The sequence below is a fragment of the Canis lupus genome, chromosome 5 (assembly GCF_011100685.1).
Source record: "Canis lupus familiaris isolate Mischka breed German Shepherd chromosome 5, alternate assembly UU_Cfam_GSD_1.0, whole genome shotgun sequence".
In the NCBI taxonomy this organism is placed as follows: Eukaryota; Metazoa; Chordata; class Mammalia; order Carnivora; family Canidae; genus Canis; species Canis lupus.
The window spans coordinates 40,755,083-40,767,593 of NC_049226.1; the positions used below are offsets into that span (position 1 = coordinate 40,755,083).

At 41.3% G+C, this 12,511-nt stretch overlaps 1 protein-coding gene across 3 annotated transcripts in view; it reads right to left on the reverse strand.

Moving 5' to 3' along the window:
• Nucleotides 1–12,511, reverse strand: part of ALDH3A2 (aldehyde dehydrogenase 3 family member A2) — a 125,084-nt gene that overhangs the window by 23,637 nt on the left and 88,936 nt on the right. The gene's annotated exons all lie outside the window — the stretch shown is intronic.

Consider the following 12,511-nt stretch of genomic DNA (forward strand, 5'->3'; position numbering starts at 1 on the left):
AGAGCTCCCTCCGCTGCTGCGGGCCAGACCCACCGGGTCCCCCTCGGTTCCCGTCTGGCTCCGCTCCCCGGCGGTTGGCACAGCTGAGCATTGCCACCTTCTGGAGCCCTGGTCTTGGCTTGTCTTTCATATCCACCCCCCCCCCCCCCCACGCTTCGGGTTCCTTTTTGCCCCCCTGGCTGAGGCCCCTGGCTTCTCCTTTGCTGAACCGGCCCTGGGACCTCTTCTCTTTTCACAGGTCCCCCCGTGGATGGTGGTCAGAGAGGGATTTAAATTCCGTTTCTAGACACCCCCCCCCCTTTTCTCCAGACTCCAAGGGCTGTGTTCAACTACATCCTGTTCATCTGTTTGAATGTATAATAGGCTTCTTTTTTTTTTTTTTTTTAAGATTTTATTTATCTATTCAGGAGAGATCCAGAGAGACAGGCAGAGACACAGGCAGAGGGAGAAGCAGGCTCCAGGCAGGGAGCCCGACTTCGGACTAGATTCCGAGACTCCAGGATCATGCCCCGGGCTGAAGGCAGACGCTCAGCCTCTGAGCCACCCAGGAGCCCCTGAATGTGTAATGAGCTTCTTAACTTTAGAACTTTTGATTTACCCTCATCCACCAGACATACACACCTCCTCCAGTGTTCCCTCTTTCGGTAAACGGTATGCCCTTTGTCCTGTTTACACAGGCCAAAATCCTTGAAATCACCCTTGACTCTTTGATCCTATCTTAAAAAAATACATTGAATTCCAACTACTTTTACCCTAGTTCAAGCCAAATCATTTCACCTGCACCTTCTATAAATAACACTAGGATCCAACTGGTTTCCCTGCTTCTACTCTGGATTCTATGGAGGATATTACATATATATGTATACACACACATATATATGCATTTCTGCACCTGCCCTTGTATGCAACTGTGCGGCAGGGGCCCAGAGTATGTAAGCTACTGCCCCCAGGTTCTCATGCCAGAGGCTTCCAATGAACTTCTTCCATTGGGAGGCATGAGCAGGAAATAAGGTAGGATGAAACTAACCTCTAGATTCAGTAGTGTAATCGTTGCTGGCCACTTCTACAGTGAAAGTAGGTACACTACCTACAGTGAGGTAGGATCATTCCTGACTCCCCAGCAGTTACTTCCTCAGTCCCGGCGACACTTCTGCAGCAAACAGGATGACGGTGACAGCATCTTTCTGAATGGCACCAGAGTTGGTGCAGCACCCGTGGGTTTCGCCAAGGCTGTTTTTAGCAGCCTCTCATCTTTGCTGTCACTCCATTCTTCCTTTTGATATCTATGACTCCTAAAATTCCCTCTGCCTGAAATAACTAGAATAGTTTCTCTTTCCATGGCTAGACTCTGATGGACACACCACCTTCCTGTGCTATTTAGAATAAAATCCAAACCCATTATATTCCATCATCTCTGTACGTTCTGGTCTCTGGCTTCCTCTCCAACCTCATTTTGTGTGATTCTCCCACTTAATGGGAGTGGTTTCCTTAGTCTTCTCTGAACACTAAGCACATTCCCACCCCAGGGCTTTTGTAGTTTGCTGTTTACTTTACTTGCTGTGGTGAGCTAACTTTCTTCCTTAATGTAATCTCTGATTAAATGTTACCTCCTTAAAGTAGCCTTCACTAAGGGGCACCTGGGTGGCTCTGTGGTTGAACATCTGCCTTTGGCCCAGGTCGTGATCCCGGGATCCTGGGATCGAGTTCTGCATCGGGCTCCCTGTGGGGAGCTTCTCCCTCTCAGTCTCTGCGTCTCTTTCTCTGTCTCTCATAAATAAATAAGTAAAATCTTAAAAAAAAAAAAAATAGCCTTCACTAGCCACCGTGTCTAAAACAGATTTTGTTCCTTACCCTGATTTTGTTTATGTCTTGTCTTCCCCACTGGGAGGTCAGCCTTATAAAGTCAAGGACTTTCACTTTCATGTTCGCTCTAAGATTAGCATTTAGTGTAGAACGTGGCCATTAGTTGGTATTCAATAAAGATTTATTGAAGGAACAAATGATATGCTGCCAAATACTCTAGTCTCAATGTCTTGGCAACATCCACACTTGTGACTTTCTTGAAAGCTTGTAAAAATTGAGGTTTATTTAAAGAGATTCTTAGGGGAAAAGTTGGCATGATCATCAAACTCTTCTCTACCTCTTCCTTGCCTTCTTTTGGCAAAAAGAAAGGGGGGGGGAGGGGCCAGCCCACCTGGAGATACCATGGTTAAAGGGGAGAGATTGCAGGTGAGCAGGCTTCTTACATTTAGGGAAAAGGTATAGTCTCTAACACATACCAAGTCTTTAAGCCAACTCCCTAATTAGCAGAGTTGCCTGTGAACAGCAGGCCAGCCATCTAATGTCAATATTTAGAATTGTAGAGCAATGTTTGAATTAGCTCAAAGTTCATTGCAGAATATACCCAATTATCTTTATGATCTGATCTGAGTGTCCATTTTTAAACTCTTAGCTAGTAATCATTATGTAAAAGACTAGGTAAATTGAGGTACAAATCTTGGCACAATTTAAAAAAGAAGTAAGTGATGAACATAATTCCACAGTGAAATAGAACAGGAATCAGTATCATCCAAGGCAAGTCTCTAAGTGGCAAACTGCTGCTTCTACTGAGGATAAAGTGTGAGGATTTCTTTAAAAGAATCTATTGTGATTCTAATGGCACAGTCACCAAGACTGACTCTTTACCAATTCTGAACCATTTATTAGTTGGAGAAATTGATGGCATTTTGTTGGGCACAATTTAAAATCACACCCAAATACTTTCACAGAACAAAGTGATATATGTATGGAGCCAATGAGAGACTGGGAATTCCTTTACCACACTCCCAAGGTGAAATATTCTCCCTTTCAGCCTTTGAGTATTATAAACTCATTGGTTCAAGTAGCTGTGGGCCAATGAAATCACCCCTGCAGGATCCAGAACTAAGAGGTGAGGGCTTACAAGCTATTTCTTCCAAGAAATGTAGTAGACCGGTGATTTTAGTATGCCTGCTCACCATACTTTTCCTCCCTCCCTCCCTTTTTGTTGGGGATGAAAGTTGTGGGTGATCCACTCCATGACCCTTCCTCATCACCTCAGGGTTTCCATATGACTCATGCCTGTCTGGTCGGAGTATCAAATCTTCCTAGCTACAGTGATTGATTCAGGAATATCCAGATGACCCACAGACTTTTGCTGGAACAATCATAAAGAGACATGCTTTTCTTATTTTGTTTTTATTTATTTACTTAAGTACCCTCTACACCCAATGTGGGGTTCTAACTCACAACCTTGAGATCAAAAGCCACATGGTCTACTGAGCCAGCCAGGTACCCACTCCTTCCTGCCAACCACCCCAGGAGCATACTTTTCCCTATGGGATCACCAGCTAATTTTTTGGAGAGAAATGACTTGCTGAGAAGAATGCTGATACAGAGGAAGGCAGAGCTCAGAGACAGTGTCTTTTTTTAAAAGATTTTTTAAAAAATTAATTTGAAAGAGAGAGAGAGAGAGACCACAAGCCAAGGGAGGGGCAGAAGCAGACTCCTTGCTGAGCAGGGAGCCCGATGTGGGGCTCGATCCAGGACCCTGAGATCGTGATCTACGCTGAAGGCAGATGGTCAACTGACTGAGCCATCCAGGTGCCCCAGAGATGGTGTCTTAATGAGATTAGTTGTATCTAGCAAGGCTTGAAGCTAAAGGTGTATCTGTGAAGTATATCTTCATGTTCATAAGCCACTAAATTTCCAAATGTTAGGGACCTGAAATTTGAATTGAATTTTTGCCACTTGCTACCCAAAGAGACTTGATAATTATAGACATACTTGCTACACTTCACTTAATTCTGTTGTCCATGTCATTCAATAAATTCTATACTGGGGTAAAAGGAGTTAAAAGATCTTAAAAGTGTGAGAATATCCATAAAAAGTCAATATACTCCTTACACGGTAGCATAAGGTATGAGCAAATCATCCAACTTCCTAGGAATCCAAATTAGGGCCAGAAGGTGGAAAGTAGTCCTGGGCATATGCTCACAACCTTGGTCCTCTGAGGTGGAGAGAGTTCAGGGTGTCTATTTCATCTTTGCCTTAGGAAAACTCTCCCTGCTGATAATGGAGGAGATCAAATATTTGTCTAAACTTTGCATACAGGCTACAATTTTATAAAATAATAAACATTACATTTTTTTTTTACAAATATTTCATTTATTTGTTCATGAGAGACACAGAGAAGCAGAAACACAGGCAGAGGGAGAAGCAGGCTCCCTGCAGGGAGCCCAATGCGGGACTCGATCCCAAGACCCCGGGATCATGACCTCAGCCAAAAGCAGATGCTCAACCACTGGGCCACACAGGTGCCCCATAAACAATACATTTTTATTTGCTATGACATACATGAAAAACAGCGAATCAATTAGAAATGTATACAATGAATTCTTACAGCGTCAACTCACCTATATGTCCACCACCCAGAACATTACCAGCGTCCCTGTTACGCCCCTACCCTATCTCTGCTACAGAATTTCTAGGTGAAAGCAAACAAGTGTCTAAGATGGTTAACTTTCAATAATTTTCCAACATGCTTACACCAGTTTATATTGCTGACCAGTAACATATGACAGCCTAGTAGCTTTACAGCCGCTCCAGTGCCTCATAATGTCAATTTTGAAAAATAACCTCTTCTGGTGGGTGTGTAGTGGTGTCTCGTTGTGATATTACCTTGCATTTTTCTGCTGGCTAATGATGCTGGGCACCTTTTCCTATGGTTATTGGATATTTTCATATTTTTCCATGGGAGGGAATAACAGATTTTCTGAGAGGTATTTAAGCCAACAAATCTGAACTGAAGCTTCACTATCCTACCTGTCCTAACACCACACACTTTTTCTGCTAATGCTTGCCTAGATACAATCTATGCCCACAGGTCAGTCATAGGAAAGAATGAACGTAGGACTCATGCATAGGCATGACACACATGTGCTCCCATGCACACACACCCACCTCTAAGAAGGGGGGATAAAAACCTTATACAAAAGAAGTATCCAGACGTATAGTTCTCAGAATCTCTTGAGAAATAGAAACAATCTTTGAAAAGAAAAAAGAGCCAGAAGAAATAGTTTAAGAATTAGATTAGAGAGACACCTGGGTGGCTCAGTGGTTGAGTGTCTCCCTTCAGCTTAGGTCATGATCCTGTGGTCCTGGGATCGAGTCCTACATCTGGCTCCCCACAGGGAGCCAGTTCTCCCTGTGCCTATGTCTCTGCCTCTCTCTCTCTCTCTCTCTCATGAATGAAAACCTTAAAAAAAAAGAAATAGGTTAGAAATAGATTAAATAGAAATAAATAGATAAGACAATAGGAGAGGACTAACAGGTAATTAAAACTCAGGAAAAAAATGGAAGAGAAAAAGAATGCTTTTTAATTCAAAACAATAGAAGGTAGAATAAGCAAGAGATTAAAAGGGAAGTTTGATCAAATTACATAAAATGAAATAGAGACAAATATTGTATGATTGCACTTCACACCAGTTATCTAGGGTAGTCAAATTCACAGAAGCAGAAATAGAGTAGTGTTACCAAGGGCTGGAGAGTGGTTGGTGATGGGGAGTTACTGTTTAATACGTACACTATTTCCACTTGGAATGACGATAAAGTTCTAGAGATGGATGGTGGTGAACACACTTGATACCACTGAATTATAATAATATAATATATATAATAATATATATAATAATTATAATACCACTTTAAAATGGTTAAAATGGCGAATCTAAGTTATGTACACTTTGCCACAATTTAAAAAATTAAATGAGAGAGGAAAGGTTGTAAAAGTTCTTAAAAGAAGATGAAAAATTCTTCAACACGATAAAGGTCATTTATGAAAAGCTGACAGGGGCTCCTGGATGGCTCCGTAGGTTGAATATCTGACTCCTGGCTTTGGCTCAGGTCGTGATCTCAAGGTCCTGGGATAGAGCCCTGCATCAGGCTCTGCACTTGGCAGGGAGTCCTTCTCTGCTCCTCCCCCTGCTTGCTCTCCCTCTCTAAACAAGTAAATCTTAAAAAACAAAACAATACAGGGCAGCCCCGGTGGTGCAACAGTTTAGTGCCTCCTGCAGCCTGGGGTATGATCCTGAGGACCCGGGATCGAGTCCCATGTTGGGATTCCTGCAAGGAGCCTGCTTCTCCCTCTGCCTGTGTCTCTGCCTCTCTCGCTCTCTCAGAATAAATAAATCTTAAAACAAAAACAAACAAACAAAAAAAACCTGACAGCTAACATTGTATTCAGCTGTGAAAGACAAAGCTTTCCCCCTAAGATTAGGAACAAGATGAAATCTCAATTTTTGCTACTTGTATTCTATGTTTTTTCCTTTTTGTATGCCCTAGTACAATTTGCATAGATTAGGAGTGGTGTGTTTTATAAAGGATTGGTGGAGTTTTTTTTTTTTTTTTTTTTTTAAGATTTTTATTTATTTGTTTGAGAGAGAGAGCACAAGCAGGGTACAGGGCAGAGGGAGAGGGAGTAGGCCCCTTGCTGAGCAGGGTGCCCAATGTGGGGCTCGATCTCAGGATCCTGGGATCATGACAAGAGCCGAAGGCAGATGCTTAATCGACTGAGCCACCCAGGGACCCCTGTTTATAATAGTTTCATAAAAGAATTCCACCAAACTGGGACATTTAAATTGCCTCTCTTTATAAATCAGATTTGATGAGCATCCTAGGTGTATGAATTACTAACATCCCTGAATCTTTCCCCAGGATGGATTCCTAGGCATAGAGTCACCCCATCAAAGGGTGTGAACAGTCAGTCTACCTACTTCCCAACTGAAAAGAAGCTTTGTTTAATTATCAGGAGTTTTGTTTCATTACCCGGAGTCCACAGAGGACCAGCCTCAGTGTCCCTTGTCAGTGGGGGGCCCCACACATGGGATGAATGAATGGATGGACTAATTCTCACTTTATGCCACATTCCATCTCTAACCAAAGCAGCCTGTTTTGTGGTGAAATTGTTGATATGCCAGTGGATATTTTATATCCACTTTGGCCTATAATGGATATTTAACTAGTTTAAATAGTTTCTTCTCAGTAGATAGGCATTGTTTATATATATATATATATTTTTTTTTTTGACAGATTCCTTTATAATCTCAGTAACCTTTCCCACACAGGGGTTGTTTCCCGTTGGCTGGGACCCACCCTTCCCTCTCCTCCAGCCCCTGTCCTGGAGCTGTCACAGCTGGTTCCTCCCCTCCTCCACTGGGGAAAGCCACCTGCCCTTCTTGCTGACTCTGGGCTGTAGGTCACCATCACAGCGTTTAGTGACTTTCGTGACCCTTGGCGCCCTTCCAGCTAAAACGTTGGCTGCCTTGTTTGGTGTCTGTTCCCCCAGGAGCATGTAAGCTCCATGATGGCACCGATTTTGCCGCCTGTCCGGTTCTGTGTTCTAGCACTTACAGCGATGCCTAGTGCAAACAAAGCCGATACATAATTGTGAAATCAACATATAAGCAGCAGAGAGTTTAGTGGTGTTTTTACTGTTCATTGGCAGGTTAATTGCCGCTGATCGATCAATGGTAAACTGGAGTCTAATTCTGATCCATAACTATGTACATTTTTAACTGAAATTATTTTATTTTAACTGAAGTTAATTTAACTCTATGGATACAGTAATTTTGGAAGAATATTAACCATGAGAGGAACAGCATTGAAGAACATCTAAGAATCTAACGTGATTCTCGTTCTGCATCCCTAGGTCTCTGGTCTGGATTGATACTCTGTGTTCTTTCAAGCCCTTTTCTTTCTTTCTTTCTTTCTTTCTTTCTTTCTTTCTTTCTTTCTTTCTTTCTTTCTTTCTTTCTTTCTTTTTAAGATTATTTATTTATTTATTCATGAAAGATGTAGAGAGAGGCAGAGACACAGGCAGAGGGAGAAGAAAACCCCTCACAGGCAGCCCGATGCGGGACTCGATCCCAGGACTCCGGGATCACACCCTGAACCGAAGACAGCCACTCAACCTCTGAGCCACCCAAATGTCCCTCAAGCCCTTTTCTATTTGGTGCTCATCTGGAGGACAAACTGGGAGAGAGTTGCCGAGCAGGTAACCACGTGTCCTTCTGGAAGCCTGGCTCTTTCTTGGTCCCATGACACTGGAAGGAATCGGCGAGGGTCGAAATGCTAAGGATACCATTGGCAGCATGATCTGCTTGGATTCATGCAAAGTGTCTGATTTGAGAGCTAGGGGCAGAAGAACATCATATGTCAGCACATTTTCTTAGCACAGAGTTTGTTCAGAGTCTATGCACTTGAGCTCAATCACAGCAGGCATGAGCTTAGAAAATATTTTGCTGTTTTAGTATAAAAATGGGGGGGTTTCCTCATTATATTGATTTATCTGTTTTTAGGCCTCTTTTTAAAAAACATTTTGGGGGGCACCTGGGTGGCTCACTGGTTGAGCATCTGCCTTTGACTCAGGTTGTGTGATCCTGGGGTCCTGCGATCAAGTCCTGCATCCAGCTCCCCACAGGGAGCCTGCTTGCTTCTCCCTCTGTCTATGTCTCTGCCTCTCTCTGTGTGTCTCTCATAAATAAATAAATAAAATCTTAAAAAAAAATAAAGTAAAATAAAAACATTTTTGGTTCATGTTTTCCTAAGAAGCAGGATGCTAGGGGCACCTGGGTGGCTCAGTTGGTTAAGTGGCTGCTTTCAGCTCAGGTCATGATCTCAGGGTCCTGGGATCAAGTCCTTGGTCAGCTCCTAGCTCAGCCTGCTTCTCCCTCTCCTCCCTGTTCATGCTCTCTCTCTCTCTCTCAATAAATAAATAAAATCTTAAAAAAAAAAAACAGTATCCCAAGTATCTATGATCAAAGGGAAATATTTGGAAGCAGAATCATAACCTCCAGGGAGGGGAACGGGATCTTGACTATGTGGGCATTTCTGTGTGAATGGCGAGCCCTGTTTTTCTGTGGAGATGAGGTGGATGGGAGTTTGGCATTACTGAGGATTTGGGGTGTGTTACTGATAAAGAGACGGGGGAGGAGTTTAGGGCACAAAGCCTCACTGTTTCAGTGTTGTTCCCCCCCTCCCCCGCACCACCAGGTTTCACATGCCCTTGGTTTTCTTAATTGTGATGTATGAGGTCTTTGTATCTTCATGCGATCGATGGAGGGAGTAAATTGTACGGGACGCACAGCTGAGCCATAAACCATCCTGTATGTGATAACATCATTTGTCCTTAGACTTTATTCTTTTTATCAGTGCTTTGGAACACTAAAGTGCACGGTGCATTAAAAAAAAAATGTTAAATTTGCACTATAGCAGCTAATAGTTTTCCTTAATTTTTGCTGTTCTTTTAGCATAAATTCTTTTAAAAAGATTTATTTATTTATTTATATAAGAGAGAGCACGGGGAGGGGGAAAGTGCAGAGGGAGAGGGAGAGAGAGTTCCAGGCATACTCCACCCCCTTGCGGGGCTCGATCCCATGACCCTGAGATCATGACCCGAGCCGAAACCAAGAGTGGTATACTCAACCAACTGGGCCACTCAGGTGCCCCTAGCAGAAATTCTAAGAAGAGTTTTCAAGGACCATGACTAAAACAGAAGAATTATCACCAGCCCACAAACTGGATATTTTAAGTGTGTGCTATATAAAAAAATGGGAACTGACCTTGTTACGGTTTTCTCTCACTCTGGGAGGACAGGATATCAGTGATGTTTTGATTATCTAGAGGATCTGGATTATTCTATTGCAGATCAAGAAGGAAGCTACAATTTTAAGTAAAGTTTTCTCCCAAACATTAATTCTATCATGCATTTTAAATCTATAAATTTGGGATGCCTGGGTAGCTCAGCTATTGAGAGTCTGCCTTTGGTTCAGGGCGTGAACCCAGGTCTTGGGATCAAGTCCCGCATCGGGCTCCCTGCAGAGAGCCTACTTCTTCCTCTGCCTGTGTCTCTGCCTCTCTCTCTGGGTATCTCATGAATAAATAGATAAAATCTTAAAAAAAATTTATAAATTTGATTTATATTTTTGGAGATATAACTATTCAAGTTCTTTGCCCATTTAAAAATCAGATTGGTTTGTTGTAGAGTTTAAGAGTTCTGTACATATTCGGCACATTAGTTCTTTCTAAGATATGTCATTTGCAAACATTTTCTTTCATTCTGTAAATTGCCTTTTTACTCTGTAGATACTGTCTTTTGACACAAAAAGTTTTTGATTTTCACGAAGTCCAATTTGTCTATTTTTTTTTCTTTTATTGCCTGTGCCTTGGTGTCATACCCAAGAAATCACTGCCAAATCCAATGTGATGAAGATTATACTTTATATTTTCTTCTAAGCATTTTATAGTTTAGGTCTTTGATTCACTTTGAGTTAATTTTTGCATACTGTGTGAGGTAAGGGTCCAACTTCATTGTTTTGCATATAGGTATCCAATTTCCCCAGAACCATTTGTTGAGAAGACTGCCATTTTCCCCACTGAATAATCTGGGCATTCTTGTGAAAGATCACATGACCATGGATGCAAGGGCTTATTTTGGGGCCTTCTATTCCAATGGTCTTATATGTCTGTCCTCGTGCCAGTACCACATTGTTTTGATTTACTGTAGCTTTGCAGTAAGTTTTAAAATCAGGAAGTATGATTCTGCAGCTGTGTTCTATTTTCAAGATTGTTTTGGTCATTTGGGGTTCCTGGAGATTCCATTTGAATTTTAAGATGGATGTTTCTATTTCTATGAAGAGTATCATTGAGATTTTTTAAAAACTTATTTATTCATGATAGACACAGAGAGAAAGAGAGAGAGAGAGAGAGAGAGAGAAAGGCAGAAGCAGGCTCCATGCAGGGAGCCCGACGTGGGACTCGATCGTGGGACTCCAGGATCATGCTGTGGGCCAAAGGCAGGTGCTAAACCACTGAGCCACCCAGGGATCCCCTCGTTGAGATTTTTATAGAGATTGCATTGAATTCTCAGATCCCTTTGGGTAATATTGACATCTTAACAATTAAAAGTCATTCAGTAGGGGATGCCTGGGTGGCTCAGTCAGTTAAGCATGTGCTTTTGGCTCAGGTCATGATCCCAGGGTTCTGGGATTGAGCCCTGCATCAGGCTCCCTGCTTTTCCTTCTTCCTCTGCCCTTCCCCCTGCTTGTGCTTTCTCAATAAATAAATAAGATCTTTTTTTAAAAAGTCATCCAGTCCACAAAAGGGGATGTACTTCCATTTCTTTATGTCTTCTTTAATTTCTTTCAGCAATATTTTGTAATTTTCATTGTACAAATCTTTTGCCTCCTTGGCTAAGTTAACTCCTAAGTATTTTATTCTTTTTGATGCTATTGTAAGTGGAAATGTTTTCATAATTTTATTTTCAGATTATTCATTGCTAATCTATAGATGTACAACTGATTGTGTGTGTGTACTTTGTATCCTATTACAGTACTAAATTCATTTATTAGCTCTAACAGATTTTTTTATCTTTATGGTTTTCTGCATATAAAAGATCATATCATCTTTGAACAGATGTAATTATACCTCTTCCTTTCTAATTTAGATGACACATAGCTTTTTATTCGCTAATTACTCTGGCTAAAACTTTGATTACTATGTCAAGTAGAAGTGGCAAAAACAGGCATCCTTACATTGTTCCTGATCTTAGAGGAAAAGCTTTCCATCTTTCACCATTGAGTATGATGTTTACTGTGAATTTTTCTTATGTGGCTCTTATTATGTTGATATAATCTCCTTCTATTCCTATTTTTTTGAGTATTTTTTATCATGAAATGGTGTTGAATTTTGTTGAATGCTTTTCTGCATCAATTGAGATGATCACGATCATATATTGTTTTCCTTTTATTCTGTTAATGTGATACATTACATTGATCAAATTTAATTTGTCGAACCATTCTTCCATTCCAGGAGTAAGTCCCACTTGGTTATGGTGTGTAATCTTTTCAATATGCTGCTGAATTTGATTTGCTAGTATTTTGTTGGAGATTTTTGCATCAATGTTCACAGGGGATATTGGCCTATAGTTTCCTTTTCTTGTGGTGTTTTGTCTAGCTTTGGTATTAGGGAAATGCTGGTCTCATAGAATGAGATAGGACGTCTTCCTTTCTCTTCAGTTTTTGGGAAAGATTTGTGAAGGATTGATTCCTTAAATTTTGGTAGAATTCACAGTGAAGACATTTGGTCCGGGATTTTATCAGGCAACTTTTGATTACTGATTAAATCTCCTTACTAGTAGATTTATTCAGAATTTCTATTTCCTCATAATTTAGTCTTGGTATGTTTTGTGTTTCTAGGAATTTGTCCACTTCATCTACGTTATCCCATTTATTACCATACAGCTGTTATAATATTATCTTATGATCTTATTTGTTTGTTTGTTTGTTTTTTAAGTAAACCATGACCAGTGTGGAGCCCAATGCAGGGCTTAAATTCATGACCCTGAGATCAACACCTGAGCTGATGGAGCACCTGGGTAGCTCAGTTGGTTAAGTGCCTTTGGTTCAGGTTATGATCTGAGGGTCTGGGATTGAGG